The sequence below is a fragment of the Cherax quadricarinatus genome, chromosome 41 (genome assembly GCF_038502225.1).
Source record: "Cherax quadricarinatus isolate ZL_2023a chromosome 41, ASM3850222v1, whole genome shotgun sequence".
NCBI classification, from domain to species: domain Eukaryota; kingdom Metazoa; phylum Arthropoda; class Malacostraca; order Decapoda; family Parastacidae; genus Cherax; species Cherax quadricarinatus.
This window is the reverse complement of record NC_091332.1, coordinates 11,385,727-11,400,289: the sequence shown is the minus strand read 5'-3', so window position 1 is coordinate 11,400,289 and position 14,563 is coordinate 11,385,727. Positions and strand designations below refer to the sequence as shown.

At 40.2% G+C, this 14,563-nt stretch overlaps 1 protein-coding gene across 4 annotated transcripts in view; it reads left to right on the top strand.

Moving 5' to 3' along the window:
* Nucleotides 1–14,563, top strand: part of Ranbp16 (Ran-binding protein 16) — a 170,089-nt gene that overhangs the window by 63,194 nt on the left and 92,332 nt on the right. The window lies entirely within an intron of this gene.

The window sequence follows — 14,563 nt, the reverse complement described above, 5'->3', positions numbered from 1 at the left end:
ATTGACGTCACACATCACAATCTTGAGTACTGAAAATTATTCATCAGTACTGTAACCATAAGGGACTTACCAGACCCCATATGGTTTTATCCAGTACAGTACACCTTATGAATTTTCATGTCAGTAATTAGTAATGCAAAGGAAATATGACCATGCAAACTCGAGCAGGAGTGACCATATTCGCACAGCTAGCACCTGAATTTATATGGCACTAAAATTGTACCATGTGGTCTCATACATAAGAACAATACAGACTTAAGTACATGATGAATTTGATCATTTTTAACCATGCCAAGTACTGTATGTTTTTGTATTTGTCCTGGAGGGCATAGATCTGCCTGACCCAGCCTCAGGCAAGCTGCTTTGCCATTTGTCATGTGGTAGGCAGGTTGTCATTTTCCGAGCTTTGCTCCCTATTGTATTCATTTGTCTTTCAACTAAAAGGTCATTAAACAGAGACTGGCTATTTATTCATGCCTTTTCTCAAAGTACTTGTATTTTTTTTTTATGCTCTGTTAGGCCAGAACCTTTTTTTTTTTTTTGTATAGTCTAGTTAACTACTATTCTCATAACTAGCTTTTTTCATTGTTTTGCCTTTTGTGAATGAGGTACCACATATTCCCGGTTGGCCATCCTAGGGCATGTAACATAGCACATAAAGTTCAGTACGCAATTTTAGTTTGATATTCCTTGAAGGACGAGGTTAACCATAGGATTGATGAATGGTTTAGAAAACCGACAAGTTGAAGAATTGAGACACTTATGCAACACATGGGAATCTTTATTGAAGAAACGTTTCGCCACACAGTGGCTCCATCAGTCCAGTACAAAGTAGAAATGGGAAAGGAGAGGAGAAGTTTGAGGTAATCAGTCCCTCAACCTGGAAACAATGTGTTCAGTCCATCACTCTTGTAGGAAATGCAGCATAGGGCCAGAGAGGTGGCTTATATACTGCAGTGAGATGAGGTGAAACAGGAGGAGGCGGGATCACAGTGGGACCTGCCACTAGTGTAAGTAGGTCGTCGTCCAAAGGTTGGGCAAGCATTGAAGTCTTTGTACCAAGATCCCATGATGCAGTGTCTGACAGATGTGATGAATGGTTTAGAAAACCGACAAGTTGAAGAATTGAGAGACTAGGGCATCCTAGGGCATGTAACGTAGCACATAAAGTTCAGTACGCAATTATAGTTTGATATTCCTTGAAGGACGAGGTTAACCATAGAATTGATGAAGGATAAAAGGTGAGTGATACTTTGAGGTATCTGTGGAAGCAAAGAAACGAATGTACGAGAGTATAGGGGTGCCAACACACTTGTATGGGTATGAGGCATGGGTTGTAAAGGCTACATCCAAGAGGAGGTTGGAGGCAGTAGAGATGTCATGTCTAAGGGTAATGTGTGGTGCAAATATTATGCAGAGAATTCATAGTGTGGAAATTAGGAGGAGGTGTGGAGTTACTAAAAGTATTAGTCAGAGGGCTGAAGAGGGGTTGTTGAGGTGGTTTGGTCATAGAAGGTGTTGTTGAGGTGGTTTGGTCATGTAGAAGGGTTGTTACGGTGGTTTGGTAATTTAGAGAGGAGAGCGTATAAATCTGTAGGGAAAGGAAGGCGGGTAGGGGTTGTCGTAGGAAAGGTTGGAGGGAGGGGGTAAAGAAGGTTTTATGGGCAAGGGGCTTGGACTTCTAGCAAGCATGCATGAATGTGTTAGATAGGAGTGAATGGAGACCAATAGTTTTGGGACCTGATGAGCTGTTGGAGCATGAGCAGGGTAATATTTTGTGAAGGGATTCAGGGAAACCAGTTAGCCAGACTTGAGTCCTGGAAGTGGGAAATACAATGCCTGTAATTTAAAGGAGGAGTTTGGGATATTGGTTGTTTGGAGGGACATCTAAATTGTTGTATCTGAGCGCCTCTGCAAAGACCGTAATTATGTATGAGTGATGGTGAAAGTGTTGGACGATGATGAAAGTTTTTTCTTTTTCGGGGGGTTTTCTTTCTTTTTGGAGTCACCCTGCCTCGGTGGGAAATGGCTGACGTATTATAAAACAAAAAAAATTTTGACTGGTCATCATGTGGTTCGTTGTGATATTACTCATTTTTTTTTATACCACATTGAACCTCTTGACAAAGCTGTACTGATTATTTTGTTGATTTTTTTTTTCATTATCCTTAGTGCATTAATTATTTGTCCATTTCATCCATTTCAACTCTTGATTCCAGTTTAATTATTACAATCCTGATTATTATAATAGGAAAAATTCATATTGCTACTTTGGAGCTGTTTGAACTTTGTATAGTTCATAATTTTAAACTGCCTTTGCTGCATCAGCAGTTGTGGATACTAATGCTATGGGTAGAACTACTACATTCATTCATAGTTTTAATGGCCACTACAATGTATATTGTATAGATCCCTATCTCTTAAAGCCCAGCTAGGAAATTTTGCCCAAATCTAAGCATAAAAGGAATATAAAGAAGCATTCCCAAATAAAAGCAGACCTCCCTCCCAAACCCCCACAGAGTCAAATATGTTCTGACAAGTATTCCCAGCAGGGTAAGTAAGGCGGGATAAAAAAAATTCCAAAAGTGATGAGAGAATTTGTTTCCTATGCTCAGAACAGTGAGATGCTACTGGTTCAGAAGATCAGAGCTAATAGTGTTTTTTTTTTTTTTACAAGTCGGGCGTCTCCCACCGAGGCAGGGTGACCCAGAAAGAAAGAAAATCCCCAAAAAGAAAATACTTTCATCATCATTCAACACTTTCACCTCACACATAATCAGTTTTTGCAGAGGTGCTCAGAATACAACAGTTTAGAAGTATATACATATAAAGATGCACAACATATCCCTCCAAAACTGCCAATATCCTAAACCCCTCCTTTAAAGTGCAGGCATTGTACTTCCCATTTCCAGGACTCAAGTCCGGCTATATAAATAGTGTTACATGTATCGTATGTATGCCCTGGCATTAATAGACCCCTGCAAGTCCATCGAGGAAGTATTCTGAAAGGTAAATAAACAGTCAAAAGTTGGGAAAAATTATACTGAAGCCCCTACTAACAGAGGGGAGTATCATAAATCACAGTACATATGTGTAAACACACAGAAGAAATGGAAGATACCTTAGATGGCATTGGCACAGATTAAAAAAGAAAATAAGTTTGAATATTATGCCCAGGAAATTTGCAGAAATAGAAGCAAGTATGCCATAGGCATCATTCATATGCACACTCATAGAGAGAAAATGAAACTGCTCACCATAACCTATTGTTTTTAGAATATAATACTACTGAAATATGTACGTGTTCCTCACCTCGACTAGTATTACCATTCCTCTTGATGAACTCCTTAAATCTCCTTGGCACTAATAAGGCTAACATGTGGAGGGAAGGAAAGTCATTACCCTCACACACCTGCCTGACCCTGTCAGTGGTCATCACATAGAACTATGTCATTGAGGCCAGGGAGGGTCCCCTCACATAGTTCTGTGTCATGTGCTTGACTCGTTCAGATGAGCTGTAGTCAGTAAATTTTGGCCTAGATATGAGAGAATGAGTCTGAAGTGAGTGTGCACAGTATAAAAAAAAATTCTGCCCCACTTGATGTGTGAGGGGAAAACAAAACATTGACCATGCGTTTGGTTTAAAATAGCACTGAAATCGAGATGATTTTGGTTGGTTTCAAGACCAGAGTAGCTTGAAATTGGGCTCAAAGTAGTGGAAATAATTAATTTTTGCTAATTTTCCTGAGAACGGGTAAGGCTACCCCACACACCCTGGTCTGTTTTATGGGAATTCAATATGTATATGATTTAATTATTACAACACCGGTAGGTAGTAGGTTGGTAGACAGCAACCATTCGGGGAGGTACTACCGTCTTACCCAGTGAGTGTAAAAAGGAAGCCTGTATTTGTTTTACATGAGGGTAGGATTGCTGGCATCTTTTTTCTGTCTCATAAACATGCAAGATTTCAGGTACGTCTTGCTACTTCTACTTACGCTTACATCACACTACACATACATGTTCATGTTTATTGTATACACACTCATCTGAGTTTTCTTTGATTTTATCTTAATAGTTCTTGTTCTTATTGCTTTACCTTTCATATCCATGGGGAAGTGGAATAAGAATCTTTCCTCCATAAGCCATGCGTGTTGGAAAAGTCAAACTAAAATGCCGGGAACAATGGGCTAGTAACCCTTTTTCCCGTATATCCTACTAAAAAGAAAAAAGAAAACTGTCAAAGTGGAATGTTTGAATGTGCATGGATGTTGTGCAAATGATAAGCAAGAGATGATTGTGGATGTTATGAACGAGAAGAAGCTGGATGTCGTGGCTTTAACCCTTTCAGGGTCCATCCCGTAGATCTACGGCTTCACGTTGAGTGTCCAAACCATAGATCTACGCCAAAATTCTAGCACTGTCAAATTTAGCGCGAAAACGCTCATAGGCCTACATGTGAGAGAATGGGTCTGCATGGTGGGTGTGCTCCATAAACAAAAAATGTAGGCGCCCGCATAGCATTGTGGGAACACCGGCTCGGTTACCCTTGTTCACCATGCCTCGTCACAAGGCAGCTCTCACTCCAAGGAAAATTGGGACTCTCCTCTTCCTATCTGATAGTTCTGACAGTGATGGAAGTGGAAATGAAGACGAATTCTTTGGCTTTGATCAGTTAGTGACTGAAAGGAAAGACCAAGATATCGATAATAGTGCAGAAAACCCTGACGATCCTCAACCTTCTACCTCTGGTGTGGGCACTTGTCAGTCACGGTCAGTTGTACCTCAACGCAAGAGAAAACTATTATTTTCGCGTGGCCAGACCTCGACTTTAGTAATGATGATGATAGTGACGTGGATTGTGATTTTATTGCTCTTGATGATCATTCAAGTAGTGATAGTGAGGAACCATATTCACCAGTGAAGCGTCGGTATGTACGCCGCCGCATGCGCTCGGGTAGTGTACCCTATGCCGTGCCCAGGGGACGGAGTACATCCCGTGGCCCTACACCAGGTATAGATAGTGAGGATGATGTGGCTACACTTGGCATGGATAGACCACAGGCATCAGTAGATGGTGGTAGTGGTGATGGTAGTGCCACAGCCATGCATGACTCACCAGCCCAGGCTGGGACCCACACTGCTGACTCCTCAGTTCAAGGACAAAGCGGAGCGTCAGCCACCAGCCCACCACAACCACAACTACCCGCACAGCCAGCCTATGATGTCCAATATCCACCAGCAAACCGTATGTGGGATTGGCAGCAAAATCCCAATTTTGTTCTCAAGCCCCACCACTTTGATGACTCTGAAATTGGAATTCTACCAACTTGTCCCCTTGGAAACACTGAAAATGAACTGGAATTCTTTGAACTATTCTTTGACCAGCCATTGATGGAAACTATTGTCAGGGAAAGTAATAAGTATTTTGAGTACACCATGGCAAATACGATCATATCACCACAGTCAAGACTACACCGGTGGAAAGAGACGACTGTTGCAGAAATGTATTTGCTTTTTGCAACAATAATGCTTATACCTCATGTCTATAAGCATAATATAAAAGCATACTGGTCCACAGATCGGCTAATTTCTACCCCGGTCTTCAGTGAAATCATCCCAGTGAACAGGTTTGTCTTACTGTTACGTATGTTGCACTTCTCTGACAAAACCAGGCCTGACAGAAGTGACAGGTTATACAGCGGACCCTCGACCAACGATGGCATCGTCTAACGTTAAATCCGACTAGCAATACATTTTAACACAAAAATTTTACCTTGACTAGCGCTAAAAAACTCGACCAACACGATTCGTTCCGTCTGAGACGCGTCCACTTGTGGCCAGTGTTTACAAGCCACCCAGCCACCGCGGTCCCATCCAAACATATAATCGGAACATTTCATATTATCACAGCGTTTTTAGTGATTGCACCTGCAAAATAAGTCACCATGGGCCCCAAGAAAGCTTCTAGTGCCAACCCTACAGCAAAAAGGGCGAGAATTACTATGGATATGAAGAAAGAGATCATTGCTCAGTATGAAAGTGGAGTGTGTGTCTCCGAGCTGGCCAGGTTGTACACAAAACCCCAATCAACCATCGCTACTATTGTGGCCAAGAAAACGGCAATCAAGGAAGCTGTTCTTGCCAAAGGTGCAACTATGTTTTCGAAACTGAGATCGCAAGTGATAGAAGATGTTGAGAGACTGTTATTGGTGTGGATAAATGAAAAACGGATAGCAGGAGATAGTATCTCTCAAGCGATCATATGTGAAAAGGCTAGGAAGTTGCATGAGGATTTAATTAGAAAAATGCTGCAACTAGTGGTGATGTGAGTGAATTTAAGGCCAGCAAAGGTTGGTTTGAGAGATTTAAGAATCGTAGTGGCATACATAGTGTGATAAGGCATGGTGAGGCTGCCAGTTTGGACCAAAAAGCAGCTGAAAAATATGTGCAGGAATTCAAGGAGTACATAGACAGTGAAGAACTGAAACCTGAACAAGTGTTTAATTGTGACACTGACAATGTTGTGAAACACTTTAGGAATGTCATAAAGGAACGGGAGGTACAGGCCTCTATGGACAGATATGTTGTGCGACAGAGGTCCAGTGACTCTCAAGCTGGTCCTAGTGGCATTAAAAGAAGAAGGGAAGTAACCCCGGAAGAGGACTTGACACCTCAAGTCCTGATGGAAGGGTATTCCATTTCTAAACACTAACACCATCCACAGTCTCCCCTCCTCCCATTCCATCAATCATCACCAGATCTTCAATGAAGGTAAGTGTCATGTAATTGTACATGTCTTCTTCAGTTTGTGTGTATTAAAATTAATATTTCATGTGGTAAAATTTTTTTTTTTCAACACTTTTGGGTGTCTTGCATGGATTAATTTGATTTCCATTATTTCTTATGGGGAAAATTAACTCGACTAACAATAATTTCGATTAACAATGAGCTCTCAGGAACGGATTAATATCGTTGGTCGAGGGTCCACTGTACAAGATTAGAAATGTTCTTATGTATCTCAAACAAAAGTTCAGCATGTACTTTTATCCATTCAAGAATCTTGTAATTGATGAGTCTTTGATTTTGTTCAAAGGTAGGCTGTCATTCAAGCAGTATATACCGAGCAAGAGGAAACGCTTTGGTATAAAACTGTTTGTACTCTGTGACTGTGACAGTGGCCTGGTATTGGATATTGTTGTACTATACACGGGAAGTAAAACATTGAAAGATACCAAGATGTTATTGGGTATCTCAGGTGACGTAGTGAGAAGCATGATGGCACCTTATCTTGGTAAGGGGCATACATTATATACCGATAACTTGTACACAAGCCCATTACCCAGTGATTTCTTGTGAGTGAACAAGACAGATGTGCGTGGCACAGTGCGTTCTAATCGTAAACATATGCCCAGGCTCACCGCAGGTGCTCGTGGTGATGACGTGCAGGTGTTTACTGCCAATGACATCATGGCATTACGGTGGCATGACAAACGAGATGTCACATTATTGACAACCATTCACTGTAATGAAATGCAAGACAGTGGCAAAGTTGATCGAGTGACTAATGAACGTATTCGAAAACCAGTGACAGTGATTGATTATATACAAAACATGCGCTTGGTTGACAAACGTGACATGCAGATTGGCTTTGTTGATTGTGTTCGTAAAAGTTACAAGTGGTACATGAAACTTTTCTTCCATCTCATGGACATTTCAATGCTCAATGCATATAATATGTACCAAATGAAGACTGGCAACAGACCACTGTATGGTGAATTTTGTTTGTCTGTTGTCAGACAACTCATTATGAAGTACCAGGTAACAACACCTGCTATACAACAAGGTCCTCGAACTCCTCAGGATATACCCAAACGTTTGAGGAGGGAAGGTGATCATCTCATAATGCAGCTTCCTTCAACTCAGAAGAAATTTGCTCAGAAGAGCTGCATCATCTGTGCACAAACAAAACGACGGCAACAAAGACACAAAGACACTCGGTTTATGTGTGAGGAATGTAAGGTACCTCTGTGCATGGTGCCTTGTTTCAAGGAGTTCCACAAGCTTCAGCAGTTCTAAAACCATGTCCAGTGATTGTAAATATATAAATATATGATAGAACATTAGTATTATACAAGATTTGTGCATGTTTATTGTAATAAACAACAGTGGTAAACAATAATATGATAATAACTTTAGTGCGGTTATTGCGTTCAATACAGTGAGTTTATATATATACAGTATTGATCTCTCAGGCCCCAAATGTTAGTAGGAAAAGGAAAAATTAGAAAAGAAAAGAAAAAACTACAAAAAATGGTAAACATAGTAATGTGCACATGTGGAAATCGTTGCTGTTGCCACCACCACATCATTTGGGGTCAACTTCTCGGCACGGGATCTCGGTAAGTACTGATCAGAAATTTTTTTTTGTCTTATTACCTTCACAAAAATATACTCTTTAATTCTCTAAGAATTTTTTTTTTTTTTTTTTTTTTTTTTTTTTTTTTTTTTTTTTTTTTTTTTTTTTTTTTTTTTTTTTCAAAATTTCTTGGACACTGGAGCACCACTTCAGATTTTGGCCTTGGACCCTGAAGGGGTTAAGTGAAACAAAGCTGAAGGGGGTGGGAGAGTTTCAGTGGAGAGAAATAAATGGGATTAGGTCAGGGGTTTCAAATAGTTAGAGCTAAAGGAGGAGTAGCAATAATGTTGAAGGATACGTTATGACAGGAAAAGAGGGAATATAAATGTATAAATTCAAGGATTATTTGGTGTAAAATAAAGGTTGAATGTGAAAAGTGGGTTATATTAAGCATTTATGAACCTGGAGAAGAGAGAAGTGTAGAGGAGAGAGAGAGAGATTTTGGGAAATGTTGAGCAAGTGCATGGGGAGTTTCGAACCAAATGTGAGAGATTACTTGTGGTTGGGGATCTCAGTGCTAAAGTGGGTAAAAATGTTGTGGAGGGAGTAGTAGGTAAATTTGGGATGCCAGGGTAAATGAAAATGGGGAGCCTTTAATTAAGCTATGTGTAGAAAGAGGTTTGGTAATAAGTAATACATATTTTATGAAAAAGAGGATAAGTATACAAGGTATGATATAGCACGTAACGAAAGTAGTTTGTTAGATTATGTATTGGTGGATAAAAGGTTGATGGGTAGGCTTCAGGATGTACATGTTTATAGAGGGGCAACTGATATATCAGATCATTATTTAGTTGCAGCTACAGTTGGAGTAAGAGGTAGACGGGACAAAAGGAAAATGGCAACAGCAAGTAAAAGAGAGGTGAAGGTGTTTAAACTAAGGGAGGAGGAAGTGCACGTGAGATATAAACAATTATTGGCAGAAAGGTGGGATAGTGTAATTATGAGTAGTGGGGAGGGGGTTGAAAAGGGTTGGAATAGTTTTAAAAATGCAGTATTAGAATGTGGGCAGAAGTTTGTGGCTTAAGGAGGGTGGGTGCAGGAGGAAAGAGGAGTGATTGGTGGAATGATGATGTAAAGGATGTGATAAAAGAGAAAAAGGTAGTGTATGAGAGGTTTTTACACAGCAAAAGTGTTGTAAGAAGAGCAGAGTATATGGAGAGTAAAAGAAAGGTGAAGAGAGTGGTGAGAGAGTGCAAAAGGAGAGCAAATGATAGAGTGGGAGAGGCACTATCAAGAAATTTTGCAGAAAAGAAAAAATTTGGAGTGAGATAAACAAGTTAAGAAAGCCTAGGGAACGAATGGATTTGTCAGTTAAAAACAGAGTAGGGGGTTAGTTGATGGGGAGGTGGAGGTATTTGGTAGATGGCGGGAATATTTTGAGGAACTTTTAAATGTTGATGTAGTAAGGGAGGCGGTAATTTCGTGCACTGGCAAGGGAGGTAGAACATCTTTTAGGAGTGAAGAAGAGCAGGATGTGAGTGTGAGGAAGGTGTGTGAGGCATTATGTGGATTGAAAGGGGGTAAAGCAGCTGGAACTGATGGGATTTTGACAGAAATGTTAAAAGCAGGGGTGAATATAGTGTTGTAGTGCTTGGTATTTTTGTTTAATAAATGTATGAAAGAGGGGAAGGCACCTAGGGATTGGGAAAGAGCATGTATAGTTCCTTTATATAAAGGGAAGGGGGAGAAAAGAGATTGTAAAAATTATAGGGGAATAAGTTTATTGAGTAGGTTGGTAGACAGCAACCACCCAGGGAAGTACTACCGTCCTGCCAAGTGAGTGTAAAACGAAAGCCTGTAATTGTTTTACATGATGGTAGGATTGCTGGTGTCCATTTTTCTGTCTCATAAACATGCAAGGTTTCAGGTACGTCTTGTTTCTTCTACTTACATTTAGGTCACACTACATACACATGTACAAGCATATATATACACACCCCTATGGGTTTTCTTCTATTTTCTTACTAGTTCTTGTTCTTGTTTATTTCCTCTTACCTCCATGGGGAAGTGGAACAGAATTTTTCCTCCGTAAGCCATGCGTGTTGTAAGAGGCGACTAAAATGCCGGGAGCAAGGGGCTCGTAACCCCTTCTCCTGTATATATTACTAAATGTAAAAGGAGAAACTATCGTTTTTCCTTTTGGGCCACCCTGCCTCGGTGGGATATGGCCGGTGTGTTGAAAGAAAGAAGTTTACTGAGTAGGTTGGTAGTAGGTTGGTAGACAGCAACCACCCAGGGAGGTACTACCGTCCTGCCAAGTGAGTGTGAAACGAAAGCCTGTAATTGTTTTACATGATGGTAGGATTGCTGGTGTCTTTTGTCTGTCTCATAAATATGCAAGATTACAGGTACGTCTTGCTACTTCTACTTAGGTCACACTACACATACATGTTCATATTTATTTATATGCACTCATCTGAGTTTTCTTTGATTTTATCTTAATAGTTCTTGGTCTTATTACTTTTCCTTTTATATCCATGGGGAAGTGGAATAAGAATCTTTCCTCCGTAAGCCATGCATGTTGTAAAAGTCAACTAAAATGCTGGGAACAATGGGCTAGTAACCCCTTTTCCTGTAATAATTACTAAAAAGAAGAAGAAAATTGTCAAAGTGGGAAGTCTGAATGTGCGTGGATGTTGTGCAAATGATAAAGAGATGATTGTAGATGTTATGAATGAGAAAAAGCTGGATGTCCTGGCTTTAAGTGAAACAAAGCTGAAGGGGGTGGGAGAGTTTCAGTGGAGAGGAATAAATGGGATTAGGTCAGGGGTTTCAAATAGAGTTAGAGCTAAAGGAGGAGTAGCAATGATGTTGAAGGATAAGTTATGGCAGGAAAAGAAGGACTATAAATGTATTAATTCAAGGATTATGTGGAGTAAAATAAAGATTGGATGTGAAAAGTGGGTTATAGTAAGTGTATATGTACCTGGAGAAGAGAAGTGTAGAGGAGAGAGAGATTTTGGGAAATGTTGACTTAATGTGTGGGGAGTTTTGAACCAAGTGTGAGAGTAATGGTGGCTGGGGATTTCAATGCTTAAGTGGGCAAAAATGTTGTGGAGGGAGTAGTAGGTAAATTTGGGGTGCCAGGGGTAAATGAAAATGGGGAGCCTTTAATTGAGCTATGTGTAAAGAGAGGTTTGGTAATAAGTAATACATATTTTATGAAGAGGATAAATAAATATACAAGCTATGATTTAGCACGTAATAAAAGTAGTTTGTTAGATTATGTATTGGTGGATAAAAGGTTGATGGGTAGGCTCCAGGATGTACATGTTTATAGAGGGGCAACTGATATATCGGATCATTATTTAGTTGTAGCTACTGTTAGAGTAAGAGGTAGATGAGACAAGAGGAAAATGGCAACAAGAAGTAAGAGGGAGCTGAAAATGTATAAACTAAGGGAGGAGGAAGTGCAGGTGAGATATAAGCAACTATTGGCAGAAAGGTGGGCTGGTGCAAGTATGAGTAGTGGGGAGGTTGAAGAGGGTTGGAATAGTTTTAAAAATGCAGTATTAGAATGTGTTGCAGAAGTTTGTGGTTATAGGAGGGTGGGTGCAGAAGGAAAGAGGAGTGATTAGTGGAATGATGAAGTAAAGGGTGTGATAAAAGAGAAAAAGTTAGCTTACGAGAGGTTTTTACAAAGCAGAAGTGTTATAAGAAGAGTAGAGTATATGGAGAGTAAAAGAAAGGTAAAGAGAGTGGTGAGAGAGTGCAAAAGGAGAACAGATGATAGAGTTGAAGAGGCACTGTCAAGAAATTTTAATGAAAATAAAAATTTTTGGAGTGAGTTAAACAAGTTAAGAAAGCCTAGAGAACGAATGGATTTGTCAGTTGAAAAACAGAGTAGGGGAGTTAGTAGATGGGGAGATGGAGGTTTTGGGTAGATGGTGAGAATATTTTGAGGAACTTTTAAATGTCGACGAAGAAAGGGAAGCGGTAATTTCATGCACTGGCCAGGGAGGTATACCATCTTTTAGGAGTGAAAAAGAACAGGATGTGAGTGTGGGGGAGGTGTGTGAGTCATTACGTAGAATGAAAGGGGGTAAAGCAGCTGGAACTGACGGGATTATGACAGAAATGTTAAAAGCAGGGGGGGGGGGATATAGTGTTGGAGTGGTTGGTATTTTTGTTTAATAAATGTATGAAAGAGGGGAAGGTACCTAGGGATTGGCGGAGAGCATGTATAGTCCCTTTATATAAAGGGAAGGGGGACCAAAGAGATTGTAACAATTATAGAGGAATAAGTTTACCGACTATACCAGGAAAAGTGTACGGTAGGGTTATAATTGAAAGAATTAGAGGTAAGACAGAATGTAGGGTTGCGGATGAGCAAGGAGGATTCAGAGTGGGTAGGGGATGTGTAGATCAAGTGTTTACATTGAAGCATATATGTGAACAGTATTTAGATAAAGGTAGGGAAGTTTTTATTGTATTTATGGGTTTAGAAAAGGCATATGATAGCGGATAGGGGAGCAATGTGGCAGATGTTGCAAGTATATGGAATAGGTGGTAAGTTACTAAATGCTGTAAAGAGTTTTTATGAGGATAGTGAGGCTCAGGTTAGGGTGTGTAGAAGAGAGGGAGACTACTTCCTGGTAAAAGTAGGTCTTAGACAGGGATGTGTAATGTCACCATGGTTGTTTAATATATTTATAGATGGGGTTGTAAAAGAAGTAAATGCTAGGGTGTTTGGGGGAGGGGTGGGATTAAATTATGGGGAATCAAATACAAAATGGGAATTGACACAGTTTGTTTTTGCTGATGGTACTGTTCTTATGGGAGATTTTAATGAAAAATTGCAAAGGTTTGGAACAAGTTTGGGAGTGTGTGTAAAGGTAGAAAGTTGAAAGTGAACATAGAAAAGAGTAAAGTGATGAGGGTATCAAATGATTTAGATAAAGTAAAATTGGATATCAAATTGGGGAGGAGGAGTATGGAAGAAGTGAATGTTTTCAGATACTACTTGGGAGTTGATGTGTCAGCAGATGGATTTATGAAGGATGAGGTTAATCATAGAACTGATGAGGGAAAAATGATGAGTGGTACGTTGAGGTATATGTGGAGACAAAAAAATGTTATCTTTGGAGGCAAAGAAGTGAATGTATGAAAGTATAGTAGTACCAACACTCTTATATGGGTGTGAAGCTTGGGTTGTGAATGCAGCAGCGAGGAGGCGGTTGGAGGCAGTGGAGATGCCCTGTTTAAGGGCAATGTGTGGTGTAAATATTATGCAGAAAATTCGGAGTGTGGAAATTAGGAGAAGGTGTGGAGTTAATAAAAGTATTAGTCAGAGGGCTGAAGAGGGGTTGTTGAGGTGGTTTGGTCATTTAGAGAGAATGGATCAAAGTAGAATGACATGGAGAGCATTTAAATCTGTAGGGGAAGGAAGGCGGTGTAGGGGTCATCCTTGAAAAGGTTGGAAGGAAGGGGTAAGGGAGGTTTTGTGGGCGAGGGGATTGGACTTCCAGCAGGCGTGCATGAGCGTGTTTGATAGGAGTGAATGAAGATGAATGGTATTTGGGACCTGTCAATCTGTTGGAATGTGAGCAGGGTAATATTTAGTGAAGGGATTCAGGGAAATCGGTTATTTTTATATAGTCGGACTTGAATCCTGGAAATGGGAAGTACAATGCCTGCACTCTAAAGGAGGGGTTTCTGGATATTAGCAGTTTGGAGGAATATGTTGTGTATCTTTATACGTATATGCTTCTAAACTGTTGTGTTCTGAGCACCTCTGCAAAAACAGTGATTATGTGTGAGAGAGGTGAAAGTGTTGAATGATGATAAAAGTATTTTCTTTTTAGGGATTTTCTTTCTTTTTGGGTCACCCTGCCTCAGTGGGAGACGGCCGACTTGTTAAAAAAAAGAAAAGTTTACTGAGTATACCAGGAAAAGTGTATGGTAGGGCTATTATTGAAAGAATTGGAGGTAAGACAGAGAGTAGGACTGCAGATGAGCAAGGAGGCTTTAGAGTGGGTAGGGGATGTGTAGATCAACTGTTTACAATGAAGAATGTATGGGAACAGAATTTAGATAATGGTAGGGAAGTTTTCATTGCATTTATGGATTTAGAAAAGGCATATGATAGAGTGGATAGGGGAGCAATGTGGCAGATGTTGCAAGTACAGTGGACCCCCGGTT